Source organism: Phocoena phocoena, chromosome 7 (assembly GCF_963924675.1).
Source record: "Phocoena phocoena chromosome 7, mPhoPho1.1, whole genome shotgun sequence".
NCBI lineage: Eukaryota > Metazoa > Chordata > Mammalia > Artiodactyla > Phocoenidae > Phocoena > Phocoena phocoena.
In genome coordinates, this window is record NC_089225.1 from 69,230,721 (window position 1) to 69,250,019 (window position 19,299).

General features: G+C 36.2%; 1 pseudogene; it reads left to right on the plus strand.

Annotated features, from left to right (window-relative positions):
- Nucleotides 1-18,931, plus strand: part of LOC136125402 (serine/threonine-protein kinase VRK3-like) — a 60,407-nt pseudogene extending 41,476 nt beyond the window's left edge.
- The last annotated feature ends 368 nt before the right edge of the window (nucleotides 18,932-19,299 follow it).

A 19,299-nucleotide genomic window follows, 5' to 3' on the forward strand; every position in this document is an offset into this window, starting at 1 on the left:
CTTTTTCAGTCACAAATTGTGTAACAGGTAACCCTGCAACTGATGGTGAGAGCACTTAAAAGAACTGCTGTCAAAGGCCCACATTTTTGATAGATGGTTGGTTGGCTACAACTGCATCTGGTTTGTAACACCTGGAGCGATTCTTTAACTTGAGCCTCTGCTGTGCAGTAGTGATTAAGAGTGCACAGCCTCTGGAGACAAATTGCGTAGTTCAAATTGGGCTCTACTGCTTTCAGGCTATGGAAAAAGCAAGTTAGCTCATCTATACTTTATAAAAAGTGTAAATAAAAAGAGAATAACAGCAGTGCCTAGATAATAGGAAACTTGTGATGACTGAATGAATTGCTGTAAAGCAGAGGAAGCATTGCTTATTACAGTGGCTCGACAAATGTTATTTATTAATTACTTGGGAGCAAAACAAAATAGTGATGTTATGTAGGTTTACTAAAGATTTAACTTTGGCACATGTATAACAATCTAATTTATATAAACCCCACTTCATCCTCACTTAACTCTCAATTCTTGATAGTTTTGTGCTTGGTTTTGTTCAAGTCATCCTCTTTGTTGGTTCCATCCTTGCCTTCAAATGACAATTATCTTTATTTCTGTATATAGCTACTTCCCTAGAGATAAGCTGGCAAAAGGGAGCACTCAGACATCTTCTGAATTCACTTATTTTGACTGAAAAGTATAAGATTTTCTACTTTAACCTGTGGACTTTTTGCTTCTGATAAGCTGTGTTCTGTTTTGCTTGTATCTATGCTTTGCCACAGGACTGAATGAGAAACTTCTAGGTTTTAGTAAACCATGGCTCTTCTTTTCACCTTTGACTGGATGAGCACACTGGAAATTTGTATCAATACTAGATTTAGGGCTTCCCTGGTGGCGCAGTGGTTGAGAGTCTGCCTGCCAATGCAGGGGACACGAGTTCATACCCGGGCCCGGGAAGATCCCACATGTCGCAGAGCAGCTGGGCCCATGAACCATGGCTGCTGAGCCTGCACATCCTGCGTGTCCAGAGCCTGTGCTCCGCAACGGGGGAGGCCACAACAGTAAGAGGCCCGCGTACCGCAAAAAAAAAAAAAAAAATACTAGATTTAATTTCCCCCTAGGGCAAGGTTCATCTATTCTCCCTTCTTTCCCTTGCTGTTTCCCTGTACTTCTCAGGAAACTTCTTGCCTCTAAGGGGAGTTTGCTGGGCTTCCTATGGTATAAGGAAACCCTTTGTGGCAGGCAGACTTTGCCTTGCCTTCTTAAAAAAAAAAAAGTAGTAATGGAAACATGAAACATGACTGTGGAAATAAACCTCTACCAGCATTTCCTTGATTGTTGGTTAGAAATGAGACTGGACATTATGTCTAATATGTTTTAAACTTTCAATCATTCAATTATAGATGTCAATCCATATATTAATATAGAGAGAATTCATAGCTTTGATTTTTTTTCTATTCTCTACAACAAATATAAAGAAAAATCATATTGCTCATGCAAGCATATAAAATTTCAAGAACTTAATATTTTCTCATCCTAGTTTATTCATGCGTTAGAAAAATAACTTCAGGACAAATGTTTTATCATATTACCTGCAATATTTTATCTCAGAATTGGCTGTGACTTTCCAGGTTCCTCTTTTTATTTACTTACTATTTCAATAGCATGGCCTAGTTTATAATACTGTCCTAAGGAATTTATATTTTCAGATAAAAATGTGTTAGGCAAAAAATGAGAAGAAGAAATACAGTGACTTTTTATTTCAATTATACCAGTTGAAATAAAATTTCAGTTTAATCAACATTTTAATATAGATATGACTATGCAGAATACAAGTATCAGTCCACATTATATCAGCAAGTCACTGACTATATTATAACATTATCAAATGCTCTTTTAAAAGAAGCTACATTTACATGATACCAAAATAACTGAGAAAAAGGGAAAATTTTGGCTGGTCATCTGCACTTGGACTCTTCATGCCAGTTATGTACTAGTGTCCCTTTTTTCTCCTAAGGTTTTATGTATCACACAGATATATCTTACAGCATTGATGTCTCCTGTTTAGTAATGGGACAATATTGATTTAAACTTAAGTACTTTGGAGATCTTGGTCACAGAACAAGAAGTATTGTGGTGATTAATCCTGGGGTAAATTTTGCTTGATATTTTAAAATAAATTTAGACTTAAAAGAAGATGTGCACAATACAAAAATTAAACATGAGAGATGTGAATAGAGAGGGACGATTACTATATTTTAAATTATCACTTTAGTTTCCACTACTGGAAGGAGTGATCAGATTCTTAGAATAAAGTTAAAACCAAGTACAAATGAACTGAAGCTTTGGAAATGCAGTCTCAGGTATATCTCATTTAGTGCTTTCATCTTCCTAGAGGAATACGACTATACTCATATTTTAGTAGTAGGAAACTGAGCCCTATGTAGATTAATAAGTGGGTGATGCAGGATTCTAGATTAGGTCTTTTAACCCAGGACTGTGCTTGCTTTACTATACCATGTGAGGAGATAAACAACACAACATAAATGGTAGTGTTTGACAGAGTATGACTCTGTGCCAGACAAAAAGTAGGAAATAGCATGGTGCCGTGGTTAGTTTTATATGTCAATTTGACTGGGCTGAGGGATACCACGATAGCTGGTAAAACATTATTTCTGCATGTGTCTATTAGGGTATTTCTACAAGAGATTAGCATATGAATCAGTACACTGAATAAAGAAAATTTGTTCTCACCAATGCAGAACCAATCCACTGAGGGCCTGAATAAAACAAAAAAGGCAGAGGAAGGGCTAATTTGCTTTCTGCTGGTGTTGAGATATGTCTTCTCCGGTGCTTGTATAACAGACTCTGACTGAATTACACCACTAGCTTTCCTGGTTCTCCACTCTCCGGCTTGCAGGTGGCAGATTATGGGACTTCTCCACCTCCATAATCACGTGATCCAATTCCTATAATAAATCTCTCTCTCTCTCTCTAGATATAAATATATAGATACAGATATATAAATATATACATATAAATATATGTAAAATATATTGTATCTGTATTTATATATCCTATTGATTCTGTTTCTCTGGAGAACCCTAAATAATACATATGGGTGGTAAATATTTTGCCTATCTGACATGAGTTGCTAAAAGTTATGCTAGTGCCCTGAGAAAGTAAGTCCAAAACTCAAATCAATGACCTTCCACATAAAGAAATCAGAAAACTAGAAAAATTGAGCAAATTAAAAACCCAAGTAAGAAGATGAGAGTGAAAATCAATGAAGTAAAAAACAGAAAACAATAGAAAACTATTAAACCAAAGTCTGATTCTTTGAGAAAATAAATAAAATTAATAAACTTCTAGCCCAACTGATCAGGAAAAAAAGAACAAATTATCAATGTAAGGTATGAAAGAGGTGATGCCACTACAGATTTGTCAGATATTAAAATGATAATAAATATCAACAATGCTATATCAATAAATTTGAAACAGATAAAACTGACAAATTTATTGAAAGTGACAAAGTACCAAAGCTCATACAAAAAGATATAGACAATATGAATATTCCTATATCTATTTTAAGAATTGAATATGTATCTAGAAACATTCAAACCAAGGAAATGCTGGGCCCAGATAGCTTTACTAGGAAATTCAGTGAGTCAATTAAGAGAGAAATGATACAAAAATCTAGAAAATGGAAAGGTAGAAAATACTGTGCAACTCATAATATGAGGTATTATTCCAATACCAGGAAAGAAAATAAATATTCCTCATAAACACAGATGGGAAATTTTTTGTTGGAAATTTAGCAAATCAAATCCAACAATATCTAAAAAGGGTAATATATCATGACCAAATGAGGTTTAACTAAGTAAAACAAGTTTGGTTTAATATTTGAAAATCTATCAATGTAAACAGACTAAAAACAGACAAAATATGTGAGCATCTCAGTAAATGCTGAAAAAGCATTTAACAAAATCCAACATTCCTAATAAAAAGCTCTTAGCTAGGGCTTCCCTGGTGGCGCAGTGGTTGAGAGTCCGCCTGCCGATGGAGGGTACATGGGTTCGTGCCCCGGTCCGGGAAGATCCCACATGCCGTGGAGTGGCTGGGCCCGTGAGCCATGGCCACTGAGCCTGCGCGTCCAGAGCCTGTGCTCTGCAACGGGAGAGGCCATGACAATGAGAGGCCCTCATACCGCAAAAAAAAAAAAGCTCTTAGCTAATTGGTAATTGAAAGAAGCTTTCTTACCTGATTTTTAGAAAAATCTATGAACTGTTAGTTAACATCATTTCTTTTTGAACTTTCTTACGGTTTCCATCTCTCCACTGACATTATCCATCTGATCTTGAAAGTTTTCTAATTTTTGCATTAGAATCCTAATCATATTAATCATAGTTATTTTAAATTCCTGATAATTCTAGTATATGTGTCATCTCTGAATCTGGTTTTGATTGTTGTGTCTCTTCAAACTTTGTTTTTACTCACTTTTTGGATTGCCTGCTGTTTTTTGTTAGTGGTCTTGAAATCTGGACATGCTGTTTTGGGTAATAGGTAATGAAATTAAAAAGCCTATAATGTCCCATAGAGGAGATATGTTTTGTTTAATATTTGTTACAGCTATAAGTACTAGAGGCTTCAGATTCTTAAAATGTCCTTATTTCGTCTCCCTCCATGGCTTTGGGGTTTACCTTTGTTCTGTTCTTCAGAGAGAGTCTGCATCTTTCAGATATTTCCACTGTTATAGTGAAGGCATTTTGAAGTGATGATGGGTGATGCAGAACAGGATGTTCTATGAACTTTTTTTAAAAACTCATTGCTTTAATAGGCCTGTATCTCAGAGTGAAACCTTTCCAAGAGTTTTTGTCTCTCCTACACAGGTGTAGCTTTTTATCTCTCTCTTCCCTATATTCTTTTCCCTGGTGCAGCATTCTCAATCTATTTCCTTGAGGCCCTCTTACCTGTTGAGTATAATTTTTTATTTTTCCCTTAGGTGGGACAGAAAGGCTGAGGCAGGCTGGAGTGGGTGGAATTTTCTTTTGCCATCTGGGACAATGTTTTAGCAAAACCCTGAGGTAAGCCTTTTGGTAAAAGTCTTTCCCTCTGGAGAGTAGGTTTCTGTTACGCAGAATGGTCTAGGTAGAATTCACAATGGCTATTCTTTCCCTCCCCCTTCCAGAGCTAGGAAGAGATTTTTCTCAGTTCCTCATCATGAGGACCCATTGGGCTTCCTAGAGGGGAAGTCCATGAAAGAGAAGGGGATCCTCTGTAACTGCAGCCTTTAGAATTTTCTCACTTTCTCACACTAGTCTGTACTTAGTCTCCAGAAATTTGTCAAAATTATTAGTTAAGGAAATAGTTCTACCAATGTATGGTGTTAAGAATCTTCTGCCTTATGTAAGCAAATCTTGGATAGTGATTCTCTCTGAATTCATCTTTCTATCTAGATTTCAGGGTGGTGGTTTTCTCTGAAAACTCTGTTCTCTGATATAGAGTCCTAATCATATTAATCACATGAGAGGGTCGTTGATTTTTTTTTTTTTTTTTTTTTTTTTTTTTTTTTGCGGTACGCGGGCCTCTCGCTGTTGTGGCCTCTCCCGTTGTGGAGCACAGGCTCCGGACGCGCAGGCTCAGTGGCCATGGCTCACGGGCCCAGCCGCTCTGCGGCATGTGGGATCCTCCTGGACCGGGGCACGAACCTGTGTCCCTTGCATCGGCAGGTGGACTCTCAACCACTGCGCCACCAGGGAAGACCGAAAGTCGTTGATTTCGTCCAGCATTTTCCTGTAAGGAATAGAGTGACAATTTTCAAACTCTTTATATGTGGGAGCTAAAAATGAAAGTGGTATAACCACTTTGGAAAACAGTTTGGCATTTTTTTTTAAGTTAAATATACTTCTACCATATGACCTATTCATTCTACTCCTAGGTATTTTCTCCAGGAGAAATGATAACATGTCCATGCAAAGACTTGTACAGAAATGTTCTTAGTCGAATTGTTCATAATATCCAAAAAGTGGAATCAATACAAATGTACATCAGTTGGTGAATGGATATACAAATTGTGGTATATCCAATGCAGTAGTATCCAATGGAATAGTACTCAGCAATAAAATTAACTGTTGATACATGCAACGACATAGATCAATCTCAAAATAATTAAGAGTGAAACAAATCAGACAAAAAAAATCTATTGCATGATTCCATTTTTATGAAGTTCTAGAAAATGCTAATTAATCTATAGTGACAGAAAAAAAGATTAATGTCTATATATGGATGAACAGGATGAGGAGGGTTAGTTGGAAGGAATTACAAAGAGCACAAGGAAATTTTGGGGGGTTATGGCTATGTTTTCCTCTTGACTGTAGTGATGGTTTCATAGGTGTATACATGTTTTAAGACCTATCAAATTATACTTTTAACATATGCATTTTACTCTATATCATAGCTCAGGAATGCTGCTAAAAAAAAAAACTAAACTCCATAATTTGACACTTCTCCCATCAAAGGGTGGAATGTAAGTTTCCATCCCTAGATTATCAGCTGACTTTAATTAATTGCTTTTAACCAGTAGAATGTGGAAGATTTGTACCTTGATGTCTTTCAAGGCTAATTTGAAAAGGTGATACACCTTCTGCTTGCTTCCTTCCCCTTCTCATGATGCTTTTCCTTGGACCCCCACCACCATTTGGTAAGCATAGAAAGCCACATGTAAAGACAATATTGAAATGTTCTGGCCAAAGGCCCAGCTAACATTCTAGTGAACAGCAGCATCAATTCTCAATCGTATGAGTAAATGGTACCCCACGTGACTCTGGCGCCCCAGCCTTCAAGCTGCCTCAAGTGATGCTGAGTGAAGTAGAAATGGGTTCTTCCTATATAGTCTTGTTCAAATTGAAAATTCATAAACAAAATAATAATTTTTATTTTAGCCATTAAGTTTTAGGTAGGTTTGTTATCCAGCAGTTGATGGATAGAATAGGTATTTACTGGCATTATTTGTCTTTCTCTGTTCTCTGTTACTATAATAGATGATGTGACTTCTGGTAAGTGTATGTGTGAGTATGTGTGTGGGAGGATATTGACCATTTAAAATGTGCCAAAGAGCAGATTCTAAAATCTAACAACATATACTCTGCTAATATGACAATTTCATGCAAATCGTCTTTCAAGCTTTTATTTCAAACACCTGAATCTTCTTTGAGGGAATCCGTGAGATACTACTAAATTTAAATTACATTAAGAAATAAAACAGGAAAGAATTATATCTACACTGAACTTAAGGAGAATCAAGCCTTCCCTCTAAATCTTCTAGGATTCAAATAAATATAAAACACTTTTTTGGAATCCCATATATTATATGCTCATTTATCATAAAAAATAGTTGTCTATACATGCTAAAGCATAAAGGGAATTAATATGTTCTACTTCTATTTTTGAAAACCAGTATTTTTAATTCTTATGACAAAGTGATTAGGCTCTTTTGAGGTTGGTTTGCATTTTTAAGCTTTGCTTTATTACAGATATTTTCTAATTCCTTGATCTAATAAATTGAATCTAATTTCTGAAGTCACTCCTCTCCATATTATTCAGAACATCTGACCCAAAGTATAACCACATGTTGTGGGAACCACTATCATCACCTAAACCCAGTGTCTATTTGAACTTTTAGACTAAATTTTATGGCCATTTGGCTCTTCCCACTGTTACCTAAGCTGTGTTTATATCAGGGTAATCAGGAGAAAGTTCATATAAACTATGACATTAATGTGGATTTTCAAGTGGGGATAAACTTTTAATAGGTATTTTCTTGAGCCATATAAAACCATATGGCATTTTGTAGATAAAAATGAATATTTAACGCTAATTTCACATACTTCTACCTTATTACATAGAATGGCAAAATCCTCCCTAGTGACAGCAAAGGTTAGCGTAGCATTGGAATTTTTAGTAGCTCTGAAGACTAAATACGTGAAGTATGTCAATCTCATCCGAACTTTCCTAAGAGTAAGGAGGTCATTCTGGTCTGCACTACCATAGCTTAGAGGTGAAGAGCATGGGTTCTGAGGTGGATCACCTGGAATTAATTTCTATTCCATTCCATACGATGTGTCCCTGGGCAAATAAGTTAATTTCTCCATGATTCAGTTTCCCCATCTATATAGTGGAGTTATTGATGATGCCTTCACCATAAGATGGTTGTTACTATGTAAAATGTTAATTTATGTAAAATGCTTGGAAGAATGCCTAACACATAGAAAATATTAAATAAATAATTTTTGACATTAAAAATAGAACTAATACAGGTAAATATTTCCATTCATTACACAGAACATCCCAACAATGATCTGATGGACAAATTAAAACACAGTTTTTGAGAATTATGGAACAACTTGATAGTAGGCAATGGTGTTTATATAACAATGAAGTTTCACACCAAAAAAAAAAAATCTTAAGCCTAAATACCCACTTTTTCCAGTTGTGTCCAAAGGGACAGTTACTGTTGTAGGTTGAGAGCACATTATGAATTATGGTAAGCTAAACATATTCCTAAATACATATCACTACATAATATGTAATAATTATTACATATTACCAATATTACTAACACTCAATTTACTATAAGTAGCTGTTCCTTGGATTAAAAATCACATGTAACCTATGAAAATCAAAATCTAAATATACATTTGAACTTGAGAAGAATTAAACATATATAAGGTAAAAGGTTTAGTTTCAAATTGAGCAGATTTGTTTTTTAAGACAAGTGTATAAAACACTTGCATGAGACAAAGCTGACCAAATGTAGGCCAATTCCTCACAGTTTATTATCCTGAAAAGGATTAATTGTGTCAAAATTTCGTACTGATCTCCTGAAAACAAGAGAGAAATAGCAGTGTACATTTTTTTTGTGGGGAGGTGCATAAAAAGACTTGGGAATATATAAAACTCCCAATTATCATTTTACATGATCCAAATCTTGGATTGTAAAAACATAGCTCATCTTTACATTAAACACATATTCAATCAGTCAATCGATAACATGCATGTACAGAGTTGGTTAAATAGTATTTCAAATTGTTGACATTCTGAAAATATTTCCTCAATAGTTAATTTACATTTAAAAATGATTGATTGTTAGTGATAGTGAGCACAACATAAACTAACATTCAAATTTGATTAGATCTGAAGGAAATTTCATTTCTAATCTCCCTAAAAAATAGTCAAGATTTTTTTTTTGTGGAACATATATTATTTACAACAAATGTTACAGGTTTTAATACATCCTAAAACAGAGACATCAATCAACTCCACACAGCATTAACTTTTGTAATCCTGGCTAGGGGCAGCTAACTCAATTACAGGAACAAAGCAAGTAACATAAGGAAATGAAAAAGCCAGTTATTTTGAGAAAGGAAGGCGATTTCTCGCTTAGGATGAAGCAGCAGCTTCTCAGCTCCAAATAATTGCTGTTTGGGGCTGTTGGAATGTTGTAATGTGGGATAGAGTTAAAACTTCACTTTTTCACAAGAAACTGGAAACCCATCATTTCTCTGCTTTTTAATGTTGGCAACAATTCTAAAGAATTTTAATTGTGATACAGGACAAACAAAACATCTCTGCAGACCAAATTAAGCCAGCTGACCACCAGTTGGTGTGTCCACACCAACACTCATCATATTTTCCTGCCTCTGCAGGTTTGCTCATTACCTTCCCTCAGCTGAGAATGCACTTTCCACTCAGATCACTACATGTGAACCTCCCAGCTAAATATTTACTGTCTGCATGAGCTCCTTCCCCTGGGTTAAAGATGGAAATAATGCCTGCTTCCCTAGTGTTTGTCAAACACTTCCTCAGTGCTTGTCTACCACTCATATCACAGATCTTACATATAATTGATTTATATCTGTGCCTGATTCTAAAACCTTAAAAGCATGAATGATTTCTTATGAAATTTGATATCTACATTCATTTAGTACAATACCTTTTACATAACAGTGTTTAAATATATAATGAACGAATAAATTCTAGCATTAGTCTCTTCAAAATAAGCTAATGTAGAGTGGTGGATGTCAAATGGAAACATTATAATAGTTTCTAACATTTTAAAATAACTGCATAAAAGATTTATATTTTAACATCATCTGAATTCATGGGGATAGGTATTGAGGCAATGGGGAGTATGTAAGCACACACAAATGGATATTTAGGCTTAAACCATTTTAATAACTGACAGTAACAGTTCTAAAAATAATCCTTTAAATTAATACAATGAAATATGTTTAATGCCTCAAAGGATCAAAGAGCAATATTTTTCCAAATTTATATTTGAAATAATAGAACTATTTTATATGATTTAATACAAATGATACAGCTTTATCAAACTTGATAATTTGTATTTGAATAGAAGTCTAAAATGTCTCATTACCTTCCTGTGAATTATTTGATATTGACCTTCACTTAGCCAATGACATTGATTCATTTCTTGAGCTCCAAGTTATGGAAAAAACCTTTATTGAACACACATCCTACCTCTATCCTTTTCCATTGTGCTATATTTCAAACCTAACCAAAAGAAGAAAGAAATCAAGTTTCAAAGGTACTAAAATCCCCGATAAAGAGGAGATATAGAGCATGATTTTCAAGAGCAATTTAATAATAACAACTTTCTGAAATAAAACAGCAACATAATAAATTTAGTATCCTACATGTGGAATTCATTTATATTTCCAAGTCTCATAGGCAATGAAATCTTGACAAGCTCTAAATGTTAATGCAGTGAGCTCTTAAAAACATTCATTTCAGGGCTTCCCTGGTGGCGCAGTGGCTGAGAGCCCGCCTGCCGATGCAGGGGACACGGGTTCGTGCCCCAGTCCGGGAAGATCCCACATGCCGCGAGTGGCTGGGCCCGTGAGCCATGGCCGCTGAGCCTGCGCGTCTGGAGCCTGTGCTCTGCAGCGGGAGAGGCCACAACAGTGAGAGGCCCGCATACCACAAACAAAACAAAACAACAACAAAAAACATTCATTTCAGACCAATTCTTAAACCAATGACAAAACTCTAATGTTTAAAAAACAGTATTTCCATTATTTTATATAGTGCTACCTACTTTACAATAAAAATAAGTTACCTACTTATTTCTCATGTATTATCTCATTTGATAAATACAACTCTGCTAAGGAGGAAAGGGAAAAACCTGATATCCACTTTAGAATTGGAAACCAATTATCAGGAAATGAGGTGACTTGCTGAATTTTAACTGTTAGCAAGCAGTGGAGGCGGGGCTAGGCCCCGGGTCTCCTGATAACATCTCTAGCGTTCTCTACACTCTACCCTTTAGCTTATCACAGATGTAGAGTACAATCATGGAGCATATTAATATAATATACACTTTGTAGCAAGAGTGGGATGGCGGTTATCTAATCTTCTTTATTTTAATTTAAAGAAAATTTTGCTAAACTTACCAAGGAGAAATTAAAATCCATTTCTGCATAATAGGACCTAGATGGAGGATTTGTTAGTGCTTTCTTGGCGTCTACTCTAACTCTTCCCCAGTAGTTCCAGATTTTTATTTAATGAAGGTGTGCTTCTGGGGAAACCGAATCTTCTCAGCTCCAATTTTTTTTTTTTTTTTGCGGTCTGTGGGCCTCTCACTGCTGTGGCCTCTCCCGTTGCGGAGCACAGGCTCCAGACGCACAGGCTCAGCGGCCGTGGCTCACGGGCCCAGCCGCTCCGCAGCATGTGGGATCTTCCCGGACCGGGCCACGAACCCGTGTCCCCTGCATCGGCAGGCAGACTCTCAACCACTGCGCCACCAGGGAAGCCCTCAGCTCCATTTTTAGAGCAAGTGTCCTAAAGTAAGAAGGTAAGCCAATCAGCGCTTCTTTTCCTGTTTCCAGTGATTGGTACTGTTTGAGGCATCTGAACTAAGTTGACCCAATCACTGTGAAACCAAGAGATTTGCTATGAATGATGATATAACTGAAGAATAATGTAGTCTTGGAAGCCTGGGATCACCAGAGGAACATCAGTTAAAATAAAGCCAATATCTTTTAAGGTAAATCACAGAGATAGAAACTGAACTCTTAGTCATATCACTGAGCCTTGCATGACCTACTTCAATTACATGGGCCAGTAAATTATTTAGGCAAGTTCAAGTCAGGTTTTTAGTTATTGCCAACCGAAAATGTTCTAATTATTGATGAATTCATCAGTTCTGAACTGAGAGTAGTTCCAGTCATTCTCAGTAATCCATTCATATGTTTAAAAGAAACCGCTCTTAGGGATATGACCAAAATTCCTCAGGCTACTGTCAGTGAGTATATTATGCCTACTGACTTTTATTCTATACAGATTCCTTGATTTCTAGAATTTTCAGTTAAGTCACATGACTATCACTTCTGTAGAAGGAATTTTTGTGTTTACTTCTTAATTCACACTCTAGTCTTAGTTCCTCCAACTAAATAACCTCAATCCCTTGTCTTTTTTAATTGGTAGGACTTACTTTCAAGACTTTACTTATCTTATGAGTTCACTCTAATCTCTCATTGATGTATCCATATAATTATTAAGTGGGCTCTACAACTGGATGAAATATTAATCTTGAACTCTATTAAGTATTTGGGGACAATGTAAATTGAGAAAATCTGTATTTTTTCAAGAATATACACTTCTAGTCATGAAACTTGCTTTTCTAATATGACTTAAAGTTTCTTTGTATTTATTTCATAGAACAATTCTCATTAATAGTTTTTGATTAAAATAATGATTGGTTCTTAAATTGCAAGATATAACAAATTCCTTGAGCATTTTTCTTACTTTTTTATTTATTAAATCTGCCCCCTACATTTTGCATGCTACATTGCTTAATAGAAACATTAATAAATATTTTTACTTAATCACCACATGTTTTTACTGGTCATCAATTCCATTGTTATGGAACAAGCAAAGCAAGATTTTTGAGAAAAAATACATGAATTGAAAAATATTTTGAGATATTAATTCATAATATATCAATGAGTACCTATCATTTTCCTTGACACATAGGGCTATTAACATTAATAATAAACATTAATGATAGCCACCACCTATTGGGGACTTATGATGAGCCAGACACTGTTCTAAGTGCTTTACCTATATTAACAATTCTCTTAATACTTACAATAACCCTATGAGACACATATTCTAATTTGGTCCATTTCTTAGATAAGGAAACTAAATGTCTTAAGTTTCTATACAGAACTATTTAAGACTCTTGACGAAAGGTTACACAACTAGTAAGTGTCAATGGTAGGATTCGAACCCTGGCAGTCTAACAAATGCCATAAAATCTGGGAGCATACACCTAGCTCCAATTCCCAGGGCTCTTGATTTATGGGGTCTTAAATTTACCAAGTGGGTATTAACTGTCTAGAAAAGTCCCAGATGGTGGTAATTTAAGATAGACCTTCTTCACCTTTCCAGAGCTAATCAGCCCTTGGAATAAGGAAAGTAGAGATAGGTACAGAACCAGTGGCTATTGAGCGTTTATTATTTTAAAGGAATTAGGCATTTTTCTCTTTGAAGTGTAGAATAGTCTGGCCATCTTGGGGTAAACTAGAACATCAGCAAGAGGAGCAGAGTTTACAGCTATGCCCAGTTCTTCACGTGGCTTCCCAGATTTACCTCAATATTTTTAACTGAGTGCTTAGAATGGAGGGACTTTGTAACCAAAGTATATCTCAAGTCAAGGCTTAACTGGCAAACAGATCCCAGCTGTAAACCAGAACCTTGAAAACCAACTTCTTCCCCAAAGGATTGGTGCTACAACCCATTTGTTATAGCAGCAATTTGAAAGGGAAGAGAAACCTTTAAGCTTATATTCCACCTATTTGAAAATTTAATATACTAATGCTTTTCTACAATTTACAACCAATAGATTTTTACTGAATTGTTTTAGGAATGTTCTTGCTGACTATGATTGTATGGCTGTGTTACAATGTTATTCAGCTACTTGGCTTCAAATTCTGGAATGACTTGAACGGGAAAACAAATGACCTAACTGAGAGCAGAATTTAGTTTATTTGGCTGATGATCAGGGCCTTATATTTTTATAGCTGTTGGAATTCCTTGTCAATATGTTTATCAAATAGCTGTGCTTTTAACCCCTAGAAGGATATATCATGAGTGTGTCTTTAAAAGGAAAGACTCTATTAAGATTACCATTAAAATGACTATCAACTTTTAAAATGATTGATGTTTAGCTGATGCCTCAATTCTTTATCTCAGAACTTCTAAAAATGTAAGATGACTAGATCCTTAATACCAGACTACAATCTCACTGCTATTGCCATGTGGAATGATAATCAGAGTCAGTCAAAAAGTGATCTATTATTGTGCTAACTAAAATACATCCGTGGAGCCAACTTGCAAAATAGGGGGAAAAAAAAAGGAAAGAAAAAAAAATTAATGAAGACAAACTTTTGGTTTGAAAACATTAGATAAGAAATTCTATTTGCTCAAATGTTTCCCTTGAATTTATAATTGCTATTATTAACATTATTTTGAAAGGAAAGTCAAGAAATTTTTTTCTTCTTGCATAATTTCACCCACACTTCTTTGTTTATATGCTCTAAAATAATAACCATAGCTGCCAGTAGAGGTTTAGGTATTTTATAAACATCAATCAACGTCACAGCTAGAAGTAGATGAATCACAGAATACAGCAGTAAATCCTGAAGTGCCTTTTCTATGACACTAGTCAGTTATTTCATTAAGGAACGTTTAAGTAAAATGCACTGCATCTGTATCAGGGCAGACAAGGGTTATAGAGATGAGGAAAGGAAGGGAAAAATAGATTCCTTCGATATCTTATTTTATCTTTTGCGGTCCGCGGGCCTCTCGCTGTTGTGACCTCTCCCGTTGCGGAGCACAGGCTCCGCCTGCGCAGGCTCAGCGGCCATGGCTCACGGGCCCAGCCGCTCCGCGGCACGTGGGATCTTCCCAGACTAGGGCACGAACCCGTGTCCCCTGTATCGTCAGGCGGACTCTCAACCACTGCGCCACCACGGAAGCCCCCAATATCTTATTTGAAAAGAGCTTTAGATATGATTCTAACTTTGCTTCTTCACCTTCAGGCCAAAGCAGCACAGCTCTTGAGCTCTAGAGATTCTGGTAAACTGAGACAGAAATAGCTGAGAGTGTTTGTGCTTGTAGATTGGAAGCAGATGGAGTGATTTGCTCAAATAATATGCTAGTCTCTGGTTTCCTCTTATTCTCACATGTTCTAATGCATGGGGTGAGGTGGAGGATTGGGGTTTCTGGGTTTTTCCCCTCTTGAAGAAAGACTATTTAGCGTAGGAGCCACAGGACATGGAAGAGTACCCATACAAGTTGTAAGTAGTTGTTTCAAAAGAGGCAATCCAAAGAGGGTGCAGGTGAGGATAATAGTGCTTTTAAATTATTTATCCCTTTCACTCCAAGTCTGAAACCATAAAAGCACGGTGAGTTGTTTCCTGACTCACAACAGAAATGGAATAAGCAGAAGGACCCTTGAGCTCTCCTTAGTGGTTAAACTGTTATTAAAGTTTCCTACATCTAGAGTTGAGGCACTGAGTCTAGACAGCATAGAAGTCTCTTCTTGAAAACTGCAAACACACTGTAGTTTCTGGCAGTAAATTAATTCTTCCTGTGGACTCTCCAGATTACCTTAAATGTCTCCCATGAACTCCTGTATATCTTGGAATCTATACAGCTCAGTATTATTCCTACTAACTACCTCAAGAAGGAAAACTTGTGAAGAGAACTGATAGCTTATCTCTAGAATGCTCTCTCAAAATTGTGTTAGTTTTAAGCTTCCAATATTTGATTCAAGAAAGCAAACCAGCGTCTCACTACAGGACGTTGAATACCTAGCTCACCCATATCACTGGTCTACAAACTCTTAGCACAGTGTGGACTTTAATACTCCACACGGCCTTATGTGAAATATTTTTAATGTCATCTTTGCCTAAAACAGAGGTTATCAATGGAGACACCATCATTTTCTGCTGGCAGTAGTAGAAATGTGCGAAGTCCCTTGATAAAACTAACAAATCGGGCTTCCCTGGTGGCGCAGTGATTGAGAGTCCGCCTGCCGATGCAGGGGACACGGGTTCGTGCCCCGGTCCGGGAAGATCCCATGTGCCGCGGAGCGGCTGGGCCTGTGAGCCATGGCCGCTGAGCCTGCGCATCCGGAGCCTGTGCTCCGCAACGGAAGAGGCCACAACAGTGAGAGGCTCGCGGACCGCAAAAAAAAAAAAAAAAGAATCCTCCTCATACATCTTATCTCAACAGGTAAAATTATGTCACATGGTGTGAGTCATCCAAGAGCAGTCAACTCAGAGATCTGGAAAGTATACAGTATATCTCTATTACCTGGGCATTGTTGCTGTTTTGCTCTGGAAGAGTCAACATCCTTCAGTAAATGAACTGAAGATTTCAAATTTACCCAGGGTAGTGTTGAATTAGATACTTCCATATGACGCAGTTAATCCCCAAATGTATCCATGTTTCCTTAAGTTACATACTACTTAAACCTTCATGAAGTAAAGTTTAAATATCAGGAAGAAAATAAAAATTTATGCAACTGAATAAAGTGATTCAAAAATAATTGCTAGGGCTTCCCTGGTGGCGCAATGGTTGAGAGTCCGCCTGCCGATGCAGGGGACGCAGGTTCGTGCCCCGATCTGGGAAGATCCCACATGCCGCAGAGCGGCTGGGCCCATGAGCCATGGCCGCTGGGCCTGCGCGTCCGCAGCCTGTGCTCCGCAACGGGAGAGGCCACAACAGTGAGAGGCCCGCGTACCGCAAAAAAAAAAAAAAAAAAAAGTTGCTAGACTTTTTGTAAGCAATTCAAAATAATTAAAACAGTTTCTATCTTAACAGATTTCAAAGGGAGTCTTTGGATTTAGTCTCCAGAGCCAATATTCCATTTGGAAAGCCTCTAACTCACAATGAAAACTGCTGTATTTGTGATTAGGTGAAGTATTTCTTTCAAATTGATAGTTTTTGGAATACCTCTCTGAATTTATTATAGTTCTGGGATTCCTATCATTTTATCTACTATAAAATGCATAATCTCCTTAAACTAAAAAAGCCAAATCAGGCAACTCTTGCAACTACATATTTTTCTTCTTCCCCTGAAAGGCAAATTCAGTTATTCTAAACTATTTATTCTAGAAGCTTTTTAGATAGTCTCAAAACACAGTCTAATTTATTGTCATGAAAAGAAGTCCTTATCCCCCCCAGGTTATAAATACTTTTATATGTTGAATGTCACCTTAATATTATACTAAGCTTCTCTCTCAACAGAGTATAAGAATGAATAATTCAATTTAATATCTTGCGTGAGAAGCAAGCAGGTTTTAGACACAATTATGCCACTACTGTGTCTAACCTCACTCTCGTCTTACCAAGAAAATGGCTAATAACAGAATAAGCTCTTCACTGTGCTCATTGATCTTGCCTTGATTCCACAAATAGATTCTGACTGTGTTCCAGAATGAACAGTCTTGATATAAATCCTATGCTATTAATGCATCAACAAAGCCTGTACCACAATATTACTCTAAGTCTCAGAACCAGGAGAAGTTTCTGGCAGGTAAAATTCCCTTATTGTATGTCATAGTGCATGAAATAGCCTCACCTTTGTTTTTTTTATAATATCTGAATAATATACAAGCTATTTTAGATTAATACCCTATATCAAGTAGACAAAATGAGAGTCCTCTTGCATGTTGGTAGTTTTTATTATAAAAAAAAAGATTCAATATAAAAAACAAATTAAATTGTTGGCTAATTTTTGCCAGAAAGGACAATTTAGTATCAATAAAATTAAATTTGAATCATGATTTTTGACAGAATTTGTCAATGCTTAATACTAAATTCCTCTTCTAACAGATTAACTAATTCCACCATTTGGAGATATTTTGCTGTAATTCAACCTGAAAGGTCCACCCCTACCAAAAAACAGAATGGGGGTGTCAGGTACTTGTGGATGTTAATGAACAACAAGGAGATCAAATAATAGTGGCATATCTTAAAAAGAAAAATGATGGCAAAATCAGCTTTTCCATGTTTTATGTTGCAATACATTGAAAATTTGCCCAAAGAACTTGGCAGTGAAAATGTTCTCTTTTGAAAATAAAAATGGCCCTGCCCCCAAGTTCTGCTATAACTCATTTCTCTTTGGAAATAAGTTGGCCCTTTACCACTTGGTTTTAATTCTTTATAATTACTCCTACCTACTTTCTATTATCAATATAACCTATTATTTTTGAAAGAAATTTTTGATTATTTTAAGTATTAGTAACCCTCCAATCCTTAAAAAGTAATAGATTATCACTTTTTAAGTTTTATTTTATTTTATATATATTTATATATGTATGTATATTCATTTTGTCTCATGTTATTTATTGAGAAACCATAACCTGCCCAGGACTGTGTTGTGGACAGAAAAGAGCATACTTAAAAAGCTTTCCCCAACTTATTCACGAACTGTGACACCAGGACTCCGCTATCCTGGGATACTCCAGCAGACACTTTCTGTATCCTAAGGGGTTTCCTTCAGTCTTGTGTTCCTTAGACGCAGATGCTTTTCCTTCAGTTCTGGGGTAGCTCCAGATCTGGTCTGAAGAAAGAGCCAAGTCTGCCATCTTTTCAGCTCTTTGTCATGTATATAATTTAGTGTTATGAGTCACTATAAATCCATTTTGAAGTTAGTCATTGTCTAATTGTGTTTTCTTACAAATAACAAAAATCACACTTAATGTCTTTTTCCAGTCTCTTCATATTAGACCATGTTCGGATCCCTGTGTGTAATGTCAGCCACCATCTCCATTCTCCTATCATCCATCAGTGCCTAAAAGAGATCAGCATCTCTGACTCTTCATCACGTAAGTTGATTGTTTACTAAAAACAGCTACATTCCCTTTATGATATCTGTTTCTTTTGCTCAGAGTAAAATTTTGAGTTTCAGGTTCAGGTTATCTATAAGACAAAGGACCATAATGATAAAAGTAAATTATTACCAAAATAAAATAGATTCCTCTCCAGGCTAATATGAGAGGGGAGGAAGAAAAGATTTATTATATACAAATTACAGTAACAATTAGAATTTATATTGTTTAGATGTTTCCCTCCCTAGGTACTGTCATAATATGAAAATGCCCTAATTTTAGGAATACTTTGAAATTTTTAAATTATTTGTATTACATAATTAATGTGATTTGCTATCATTTTGGTTTTTGAATTATGTTCTCAAAAGTTGTCTATTGGATTTAC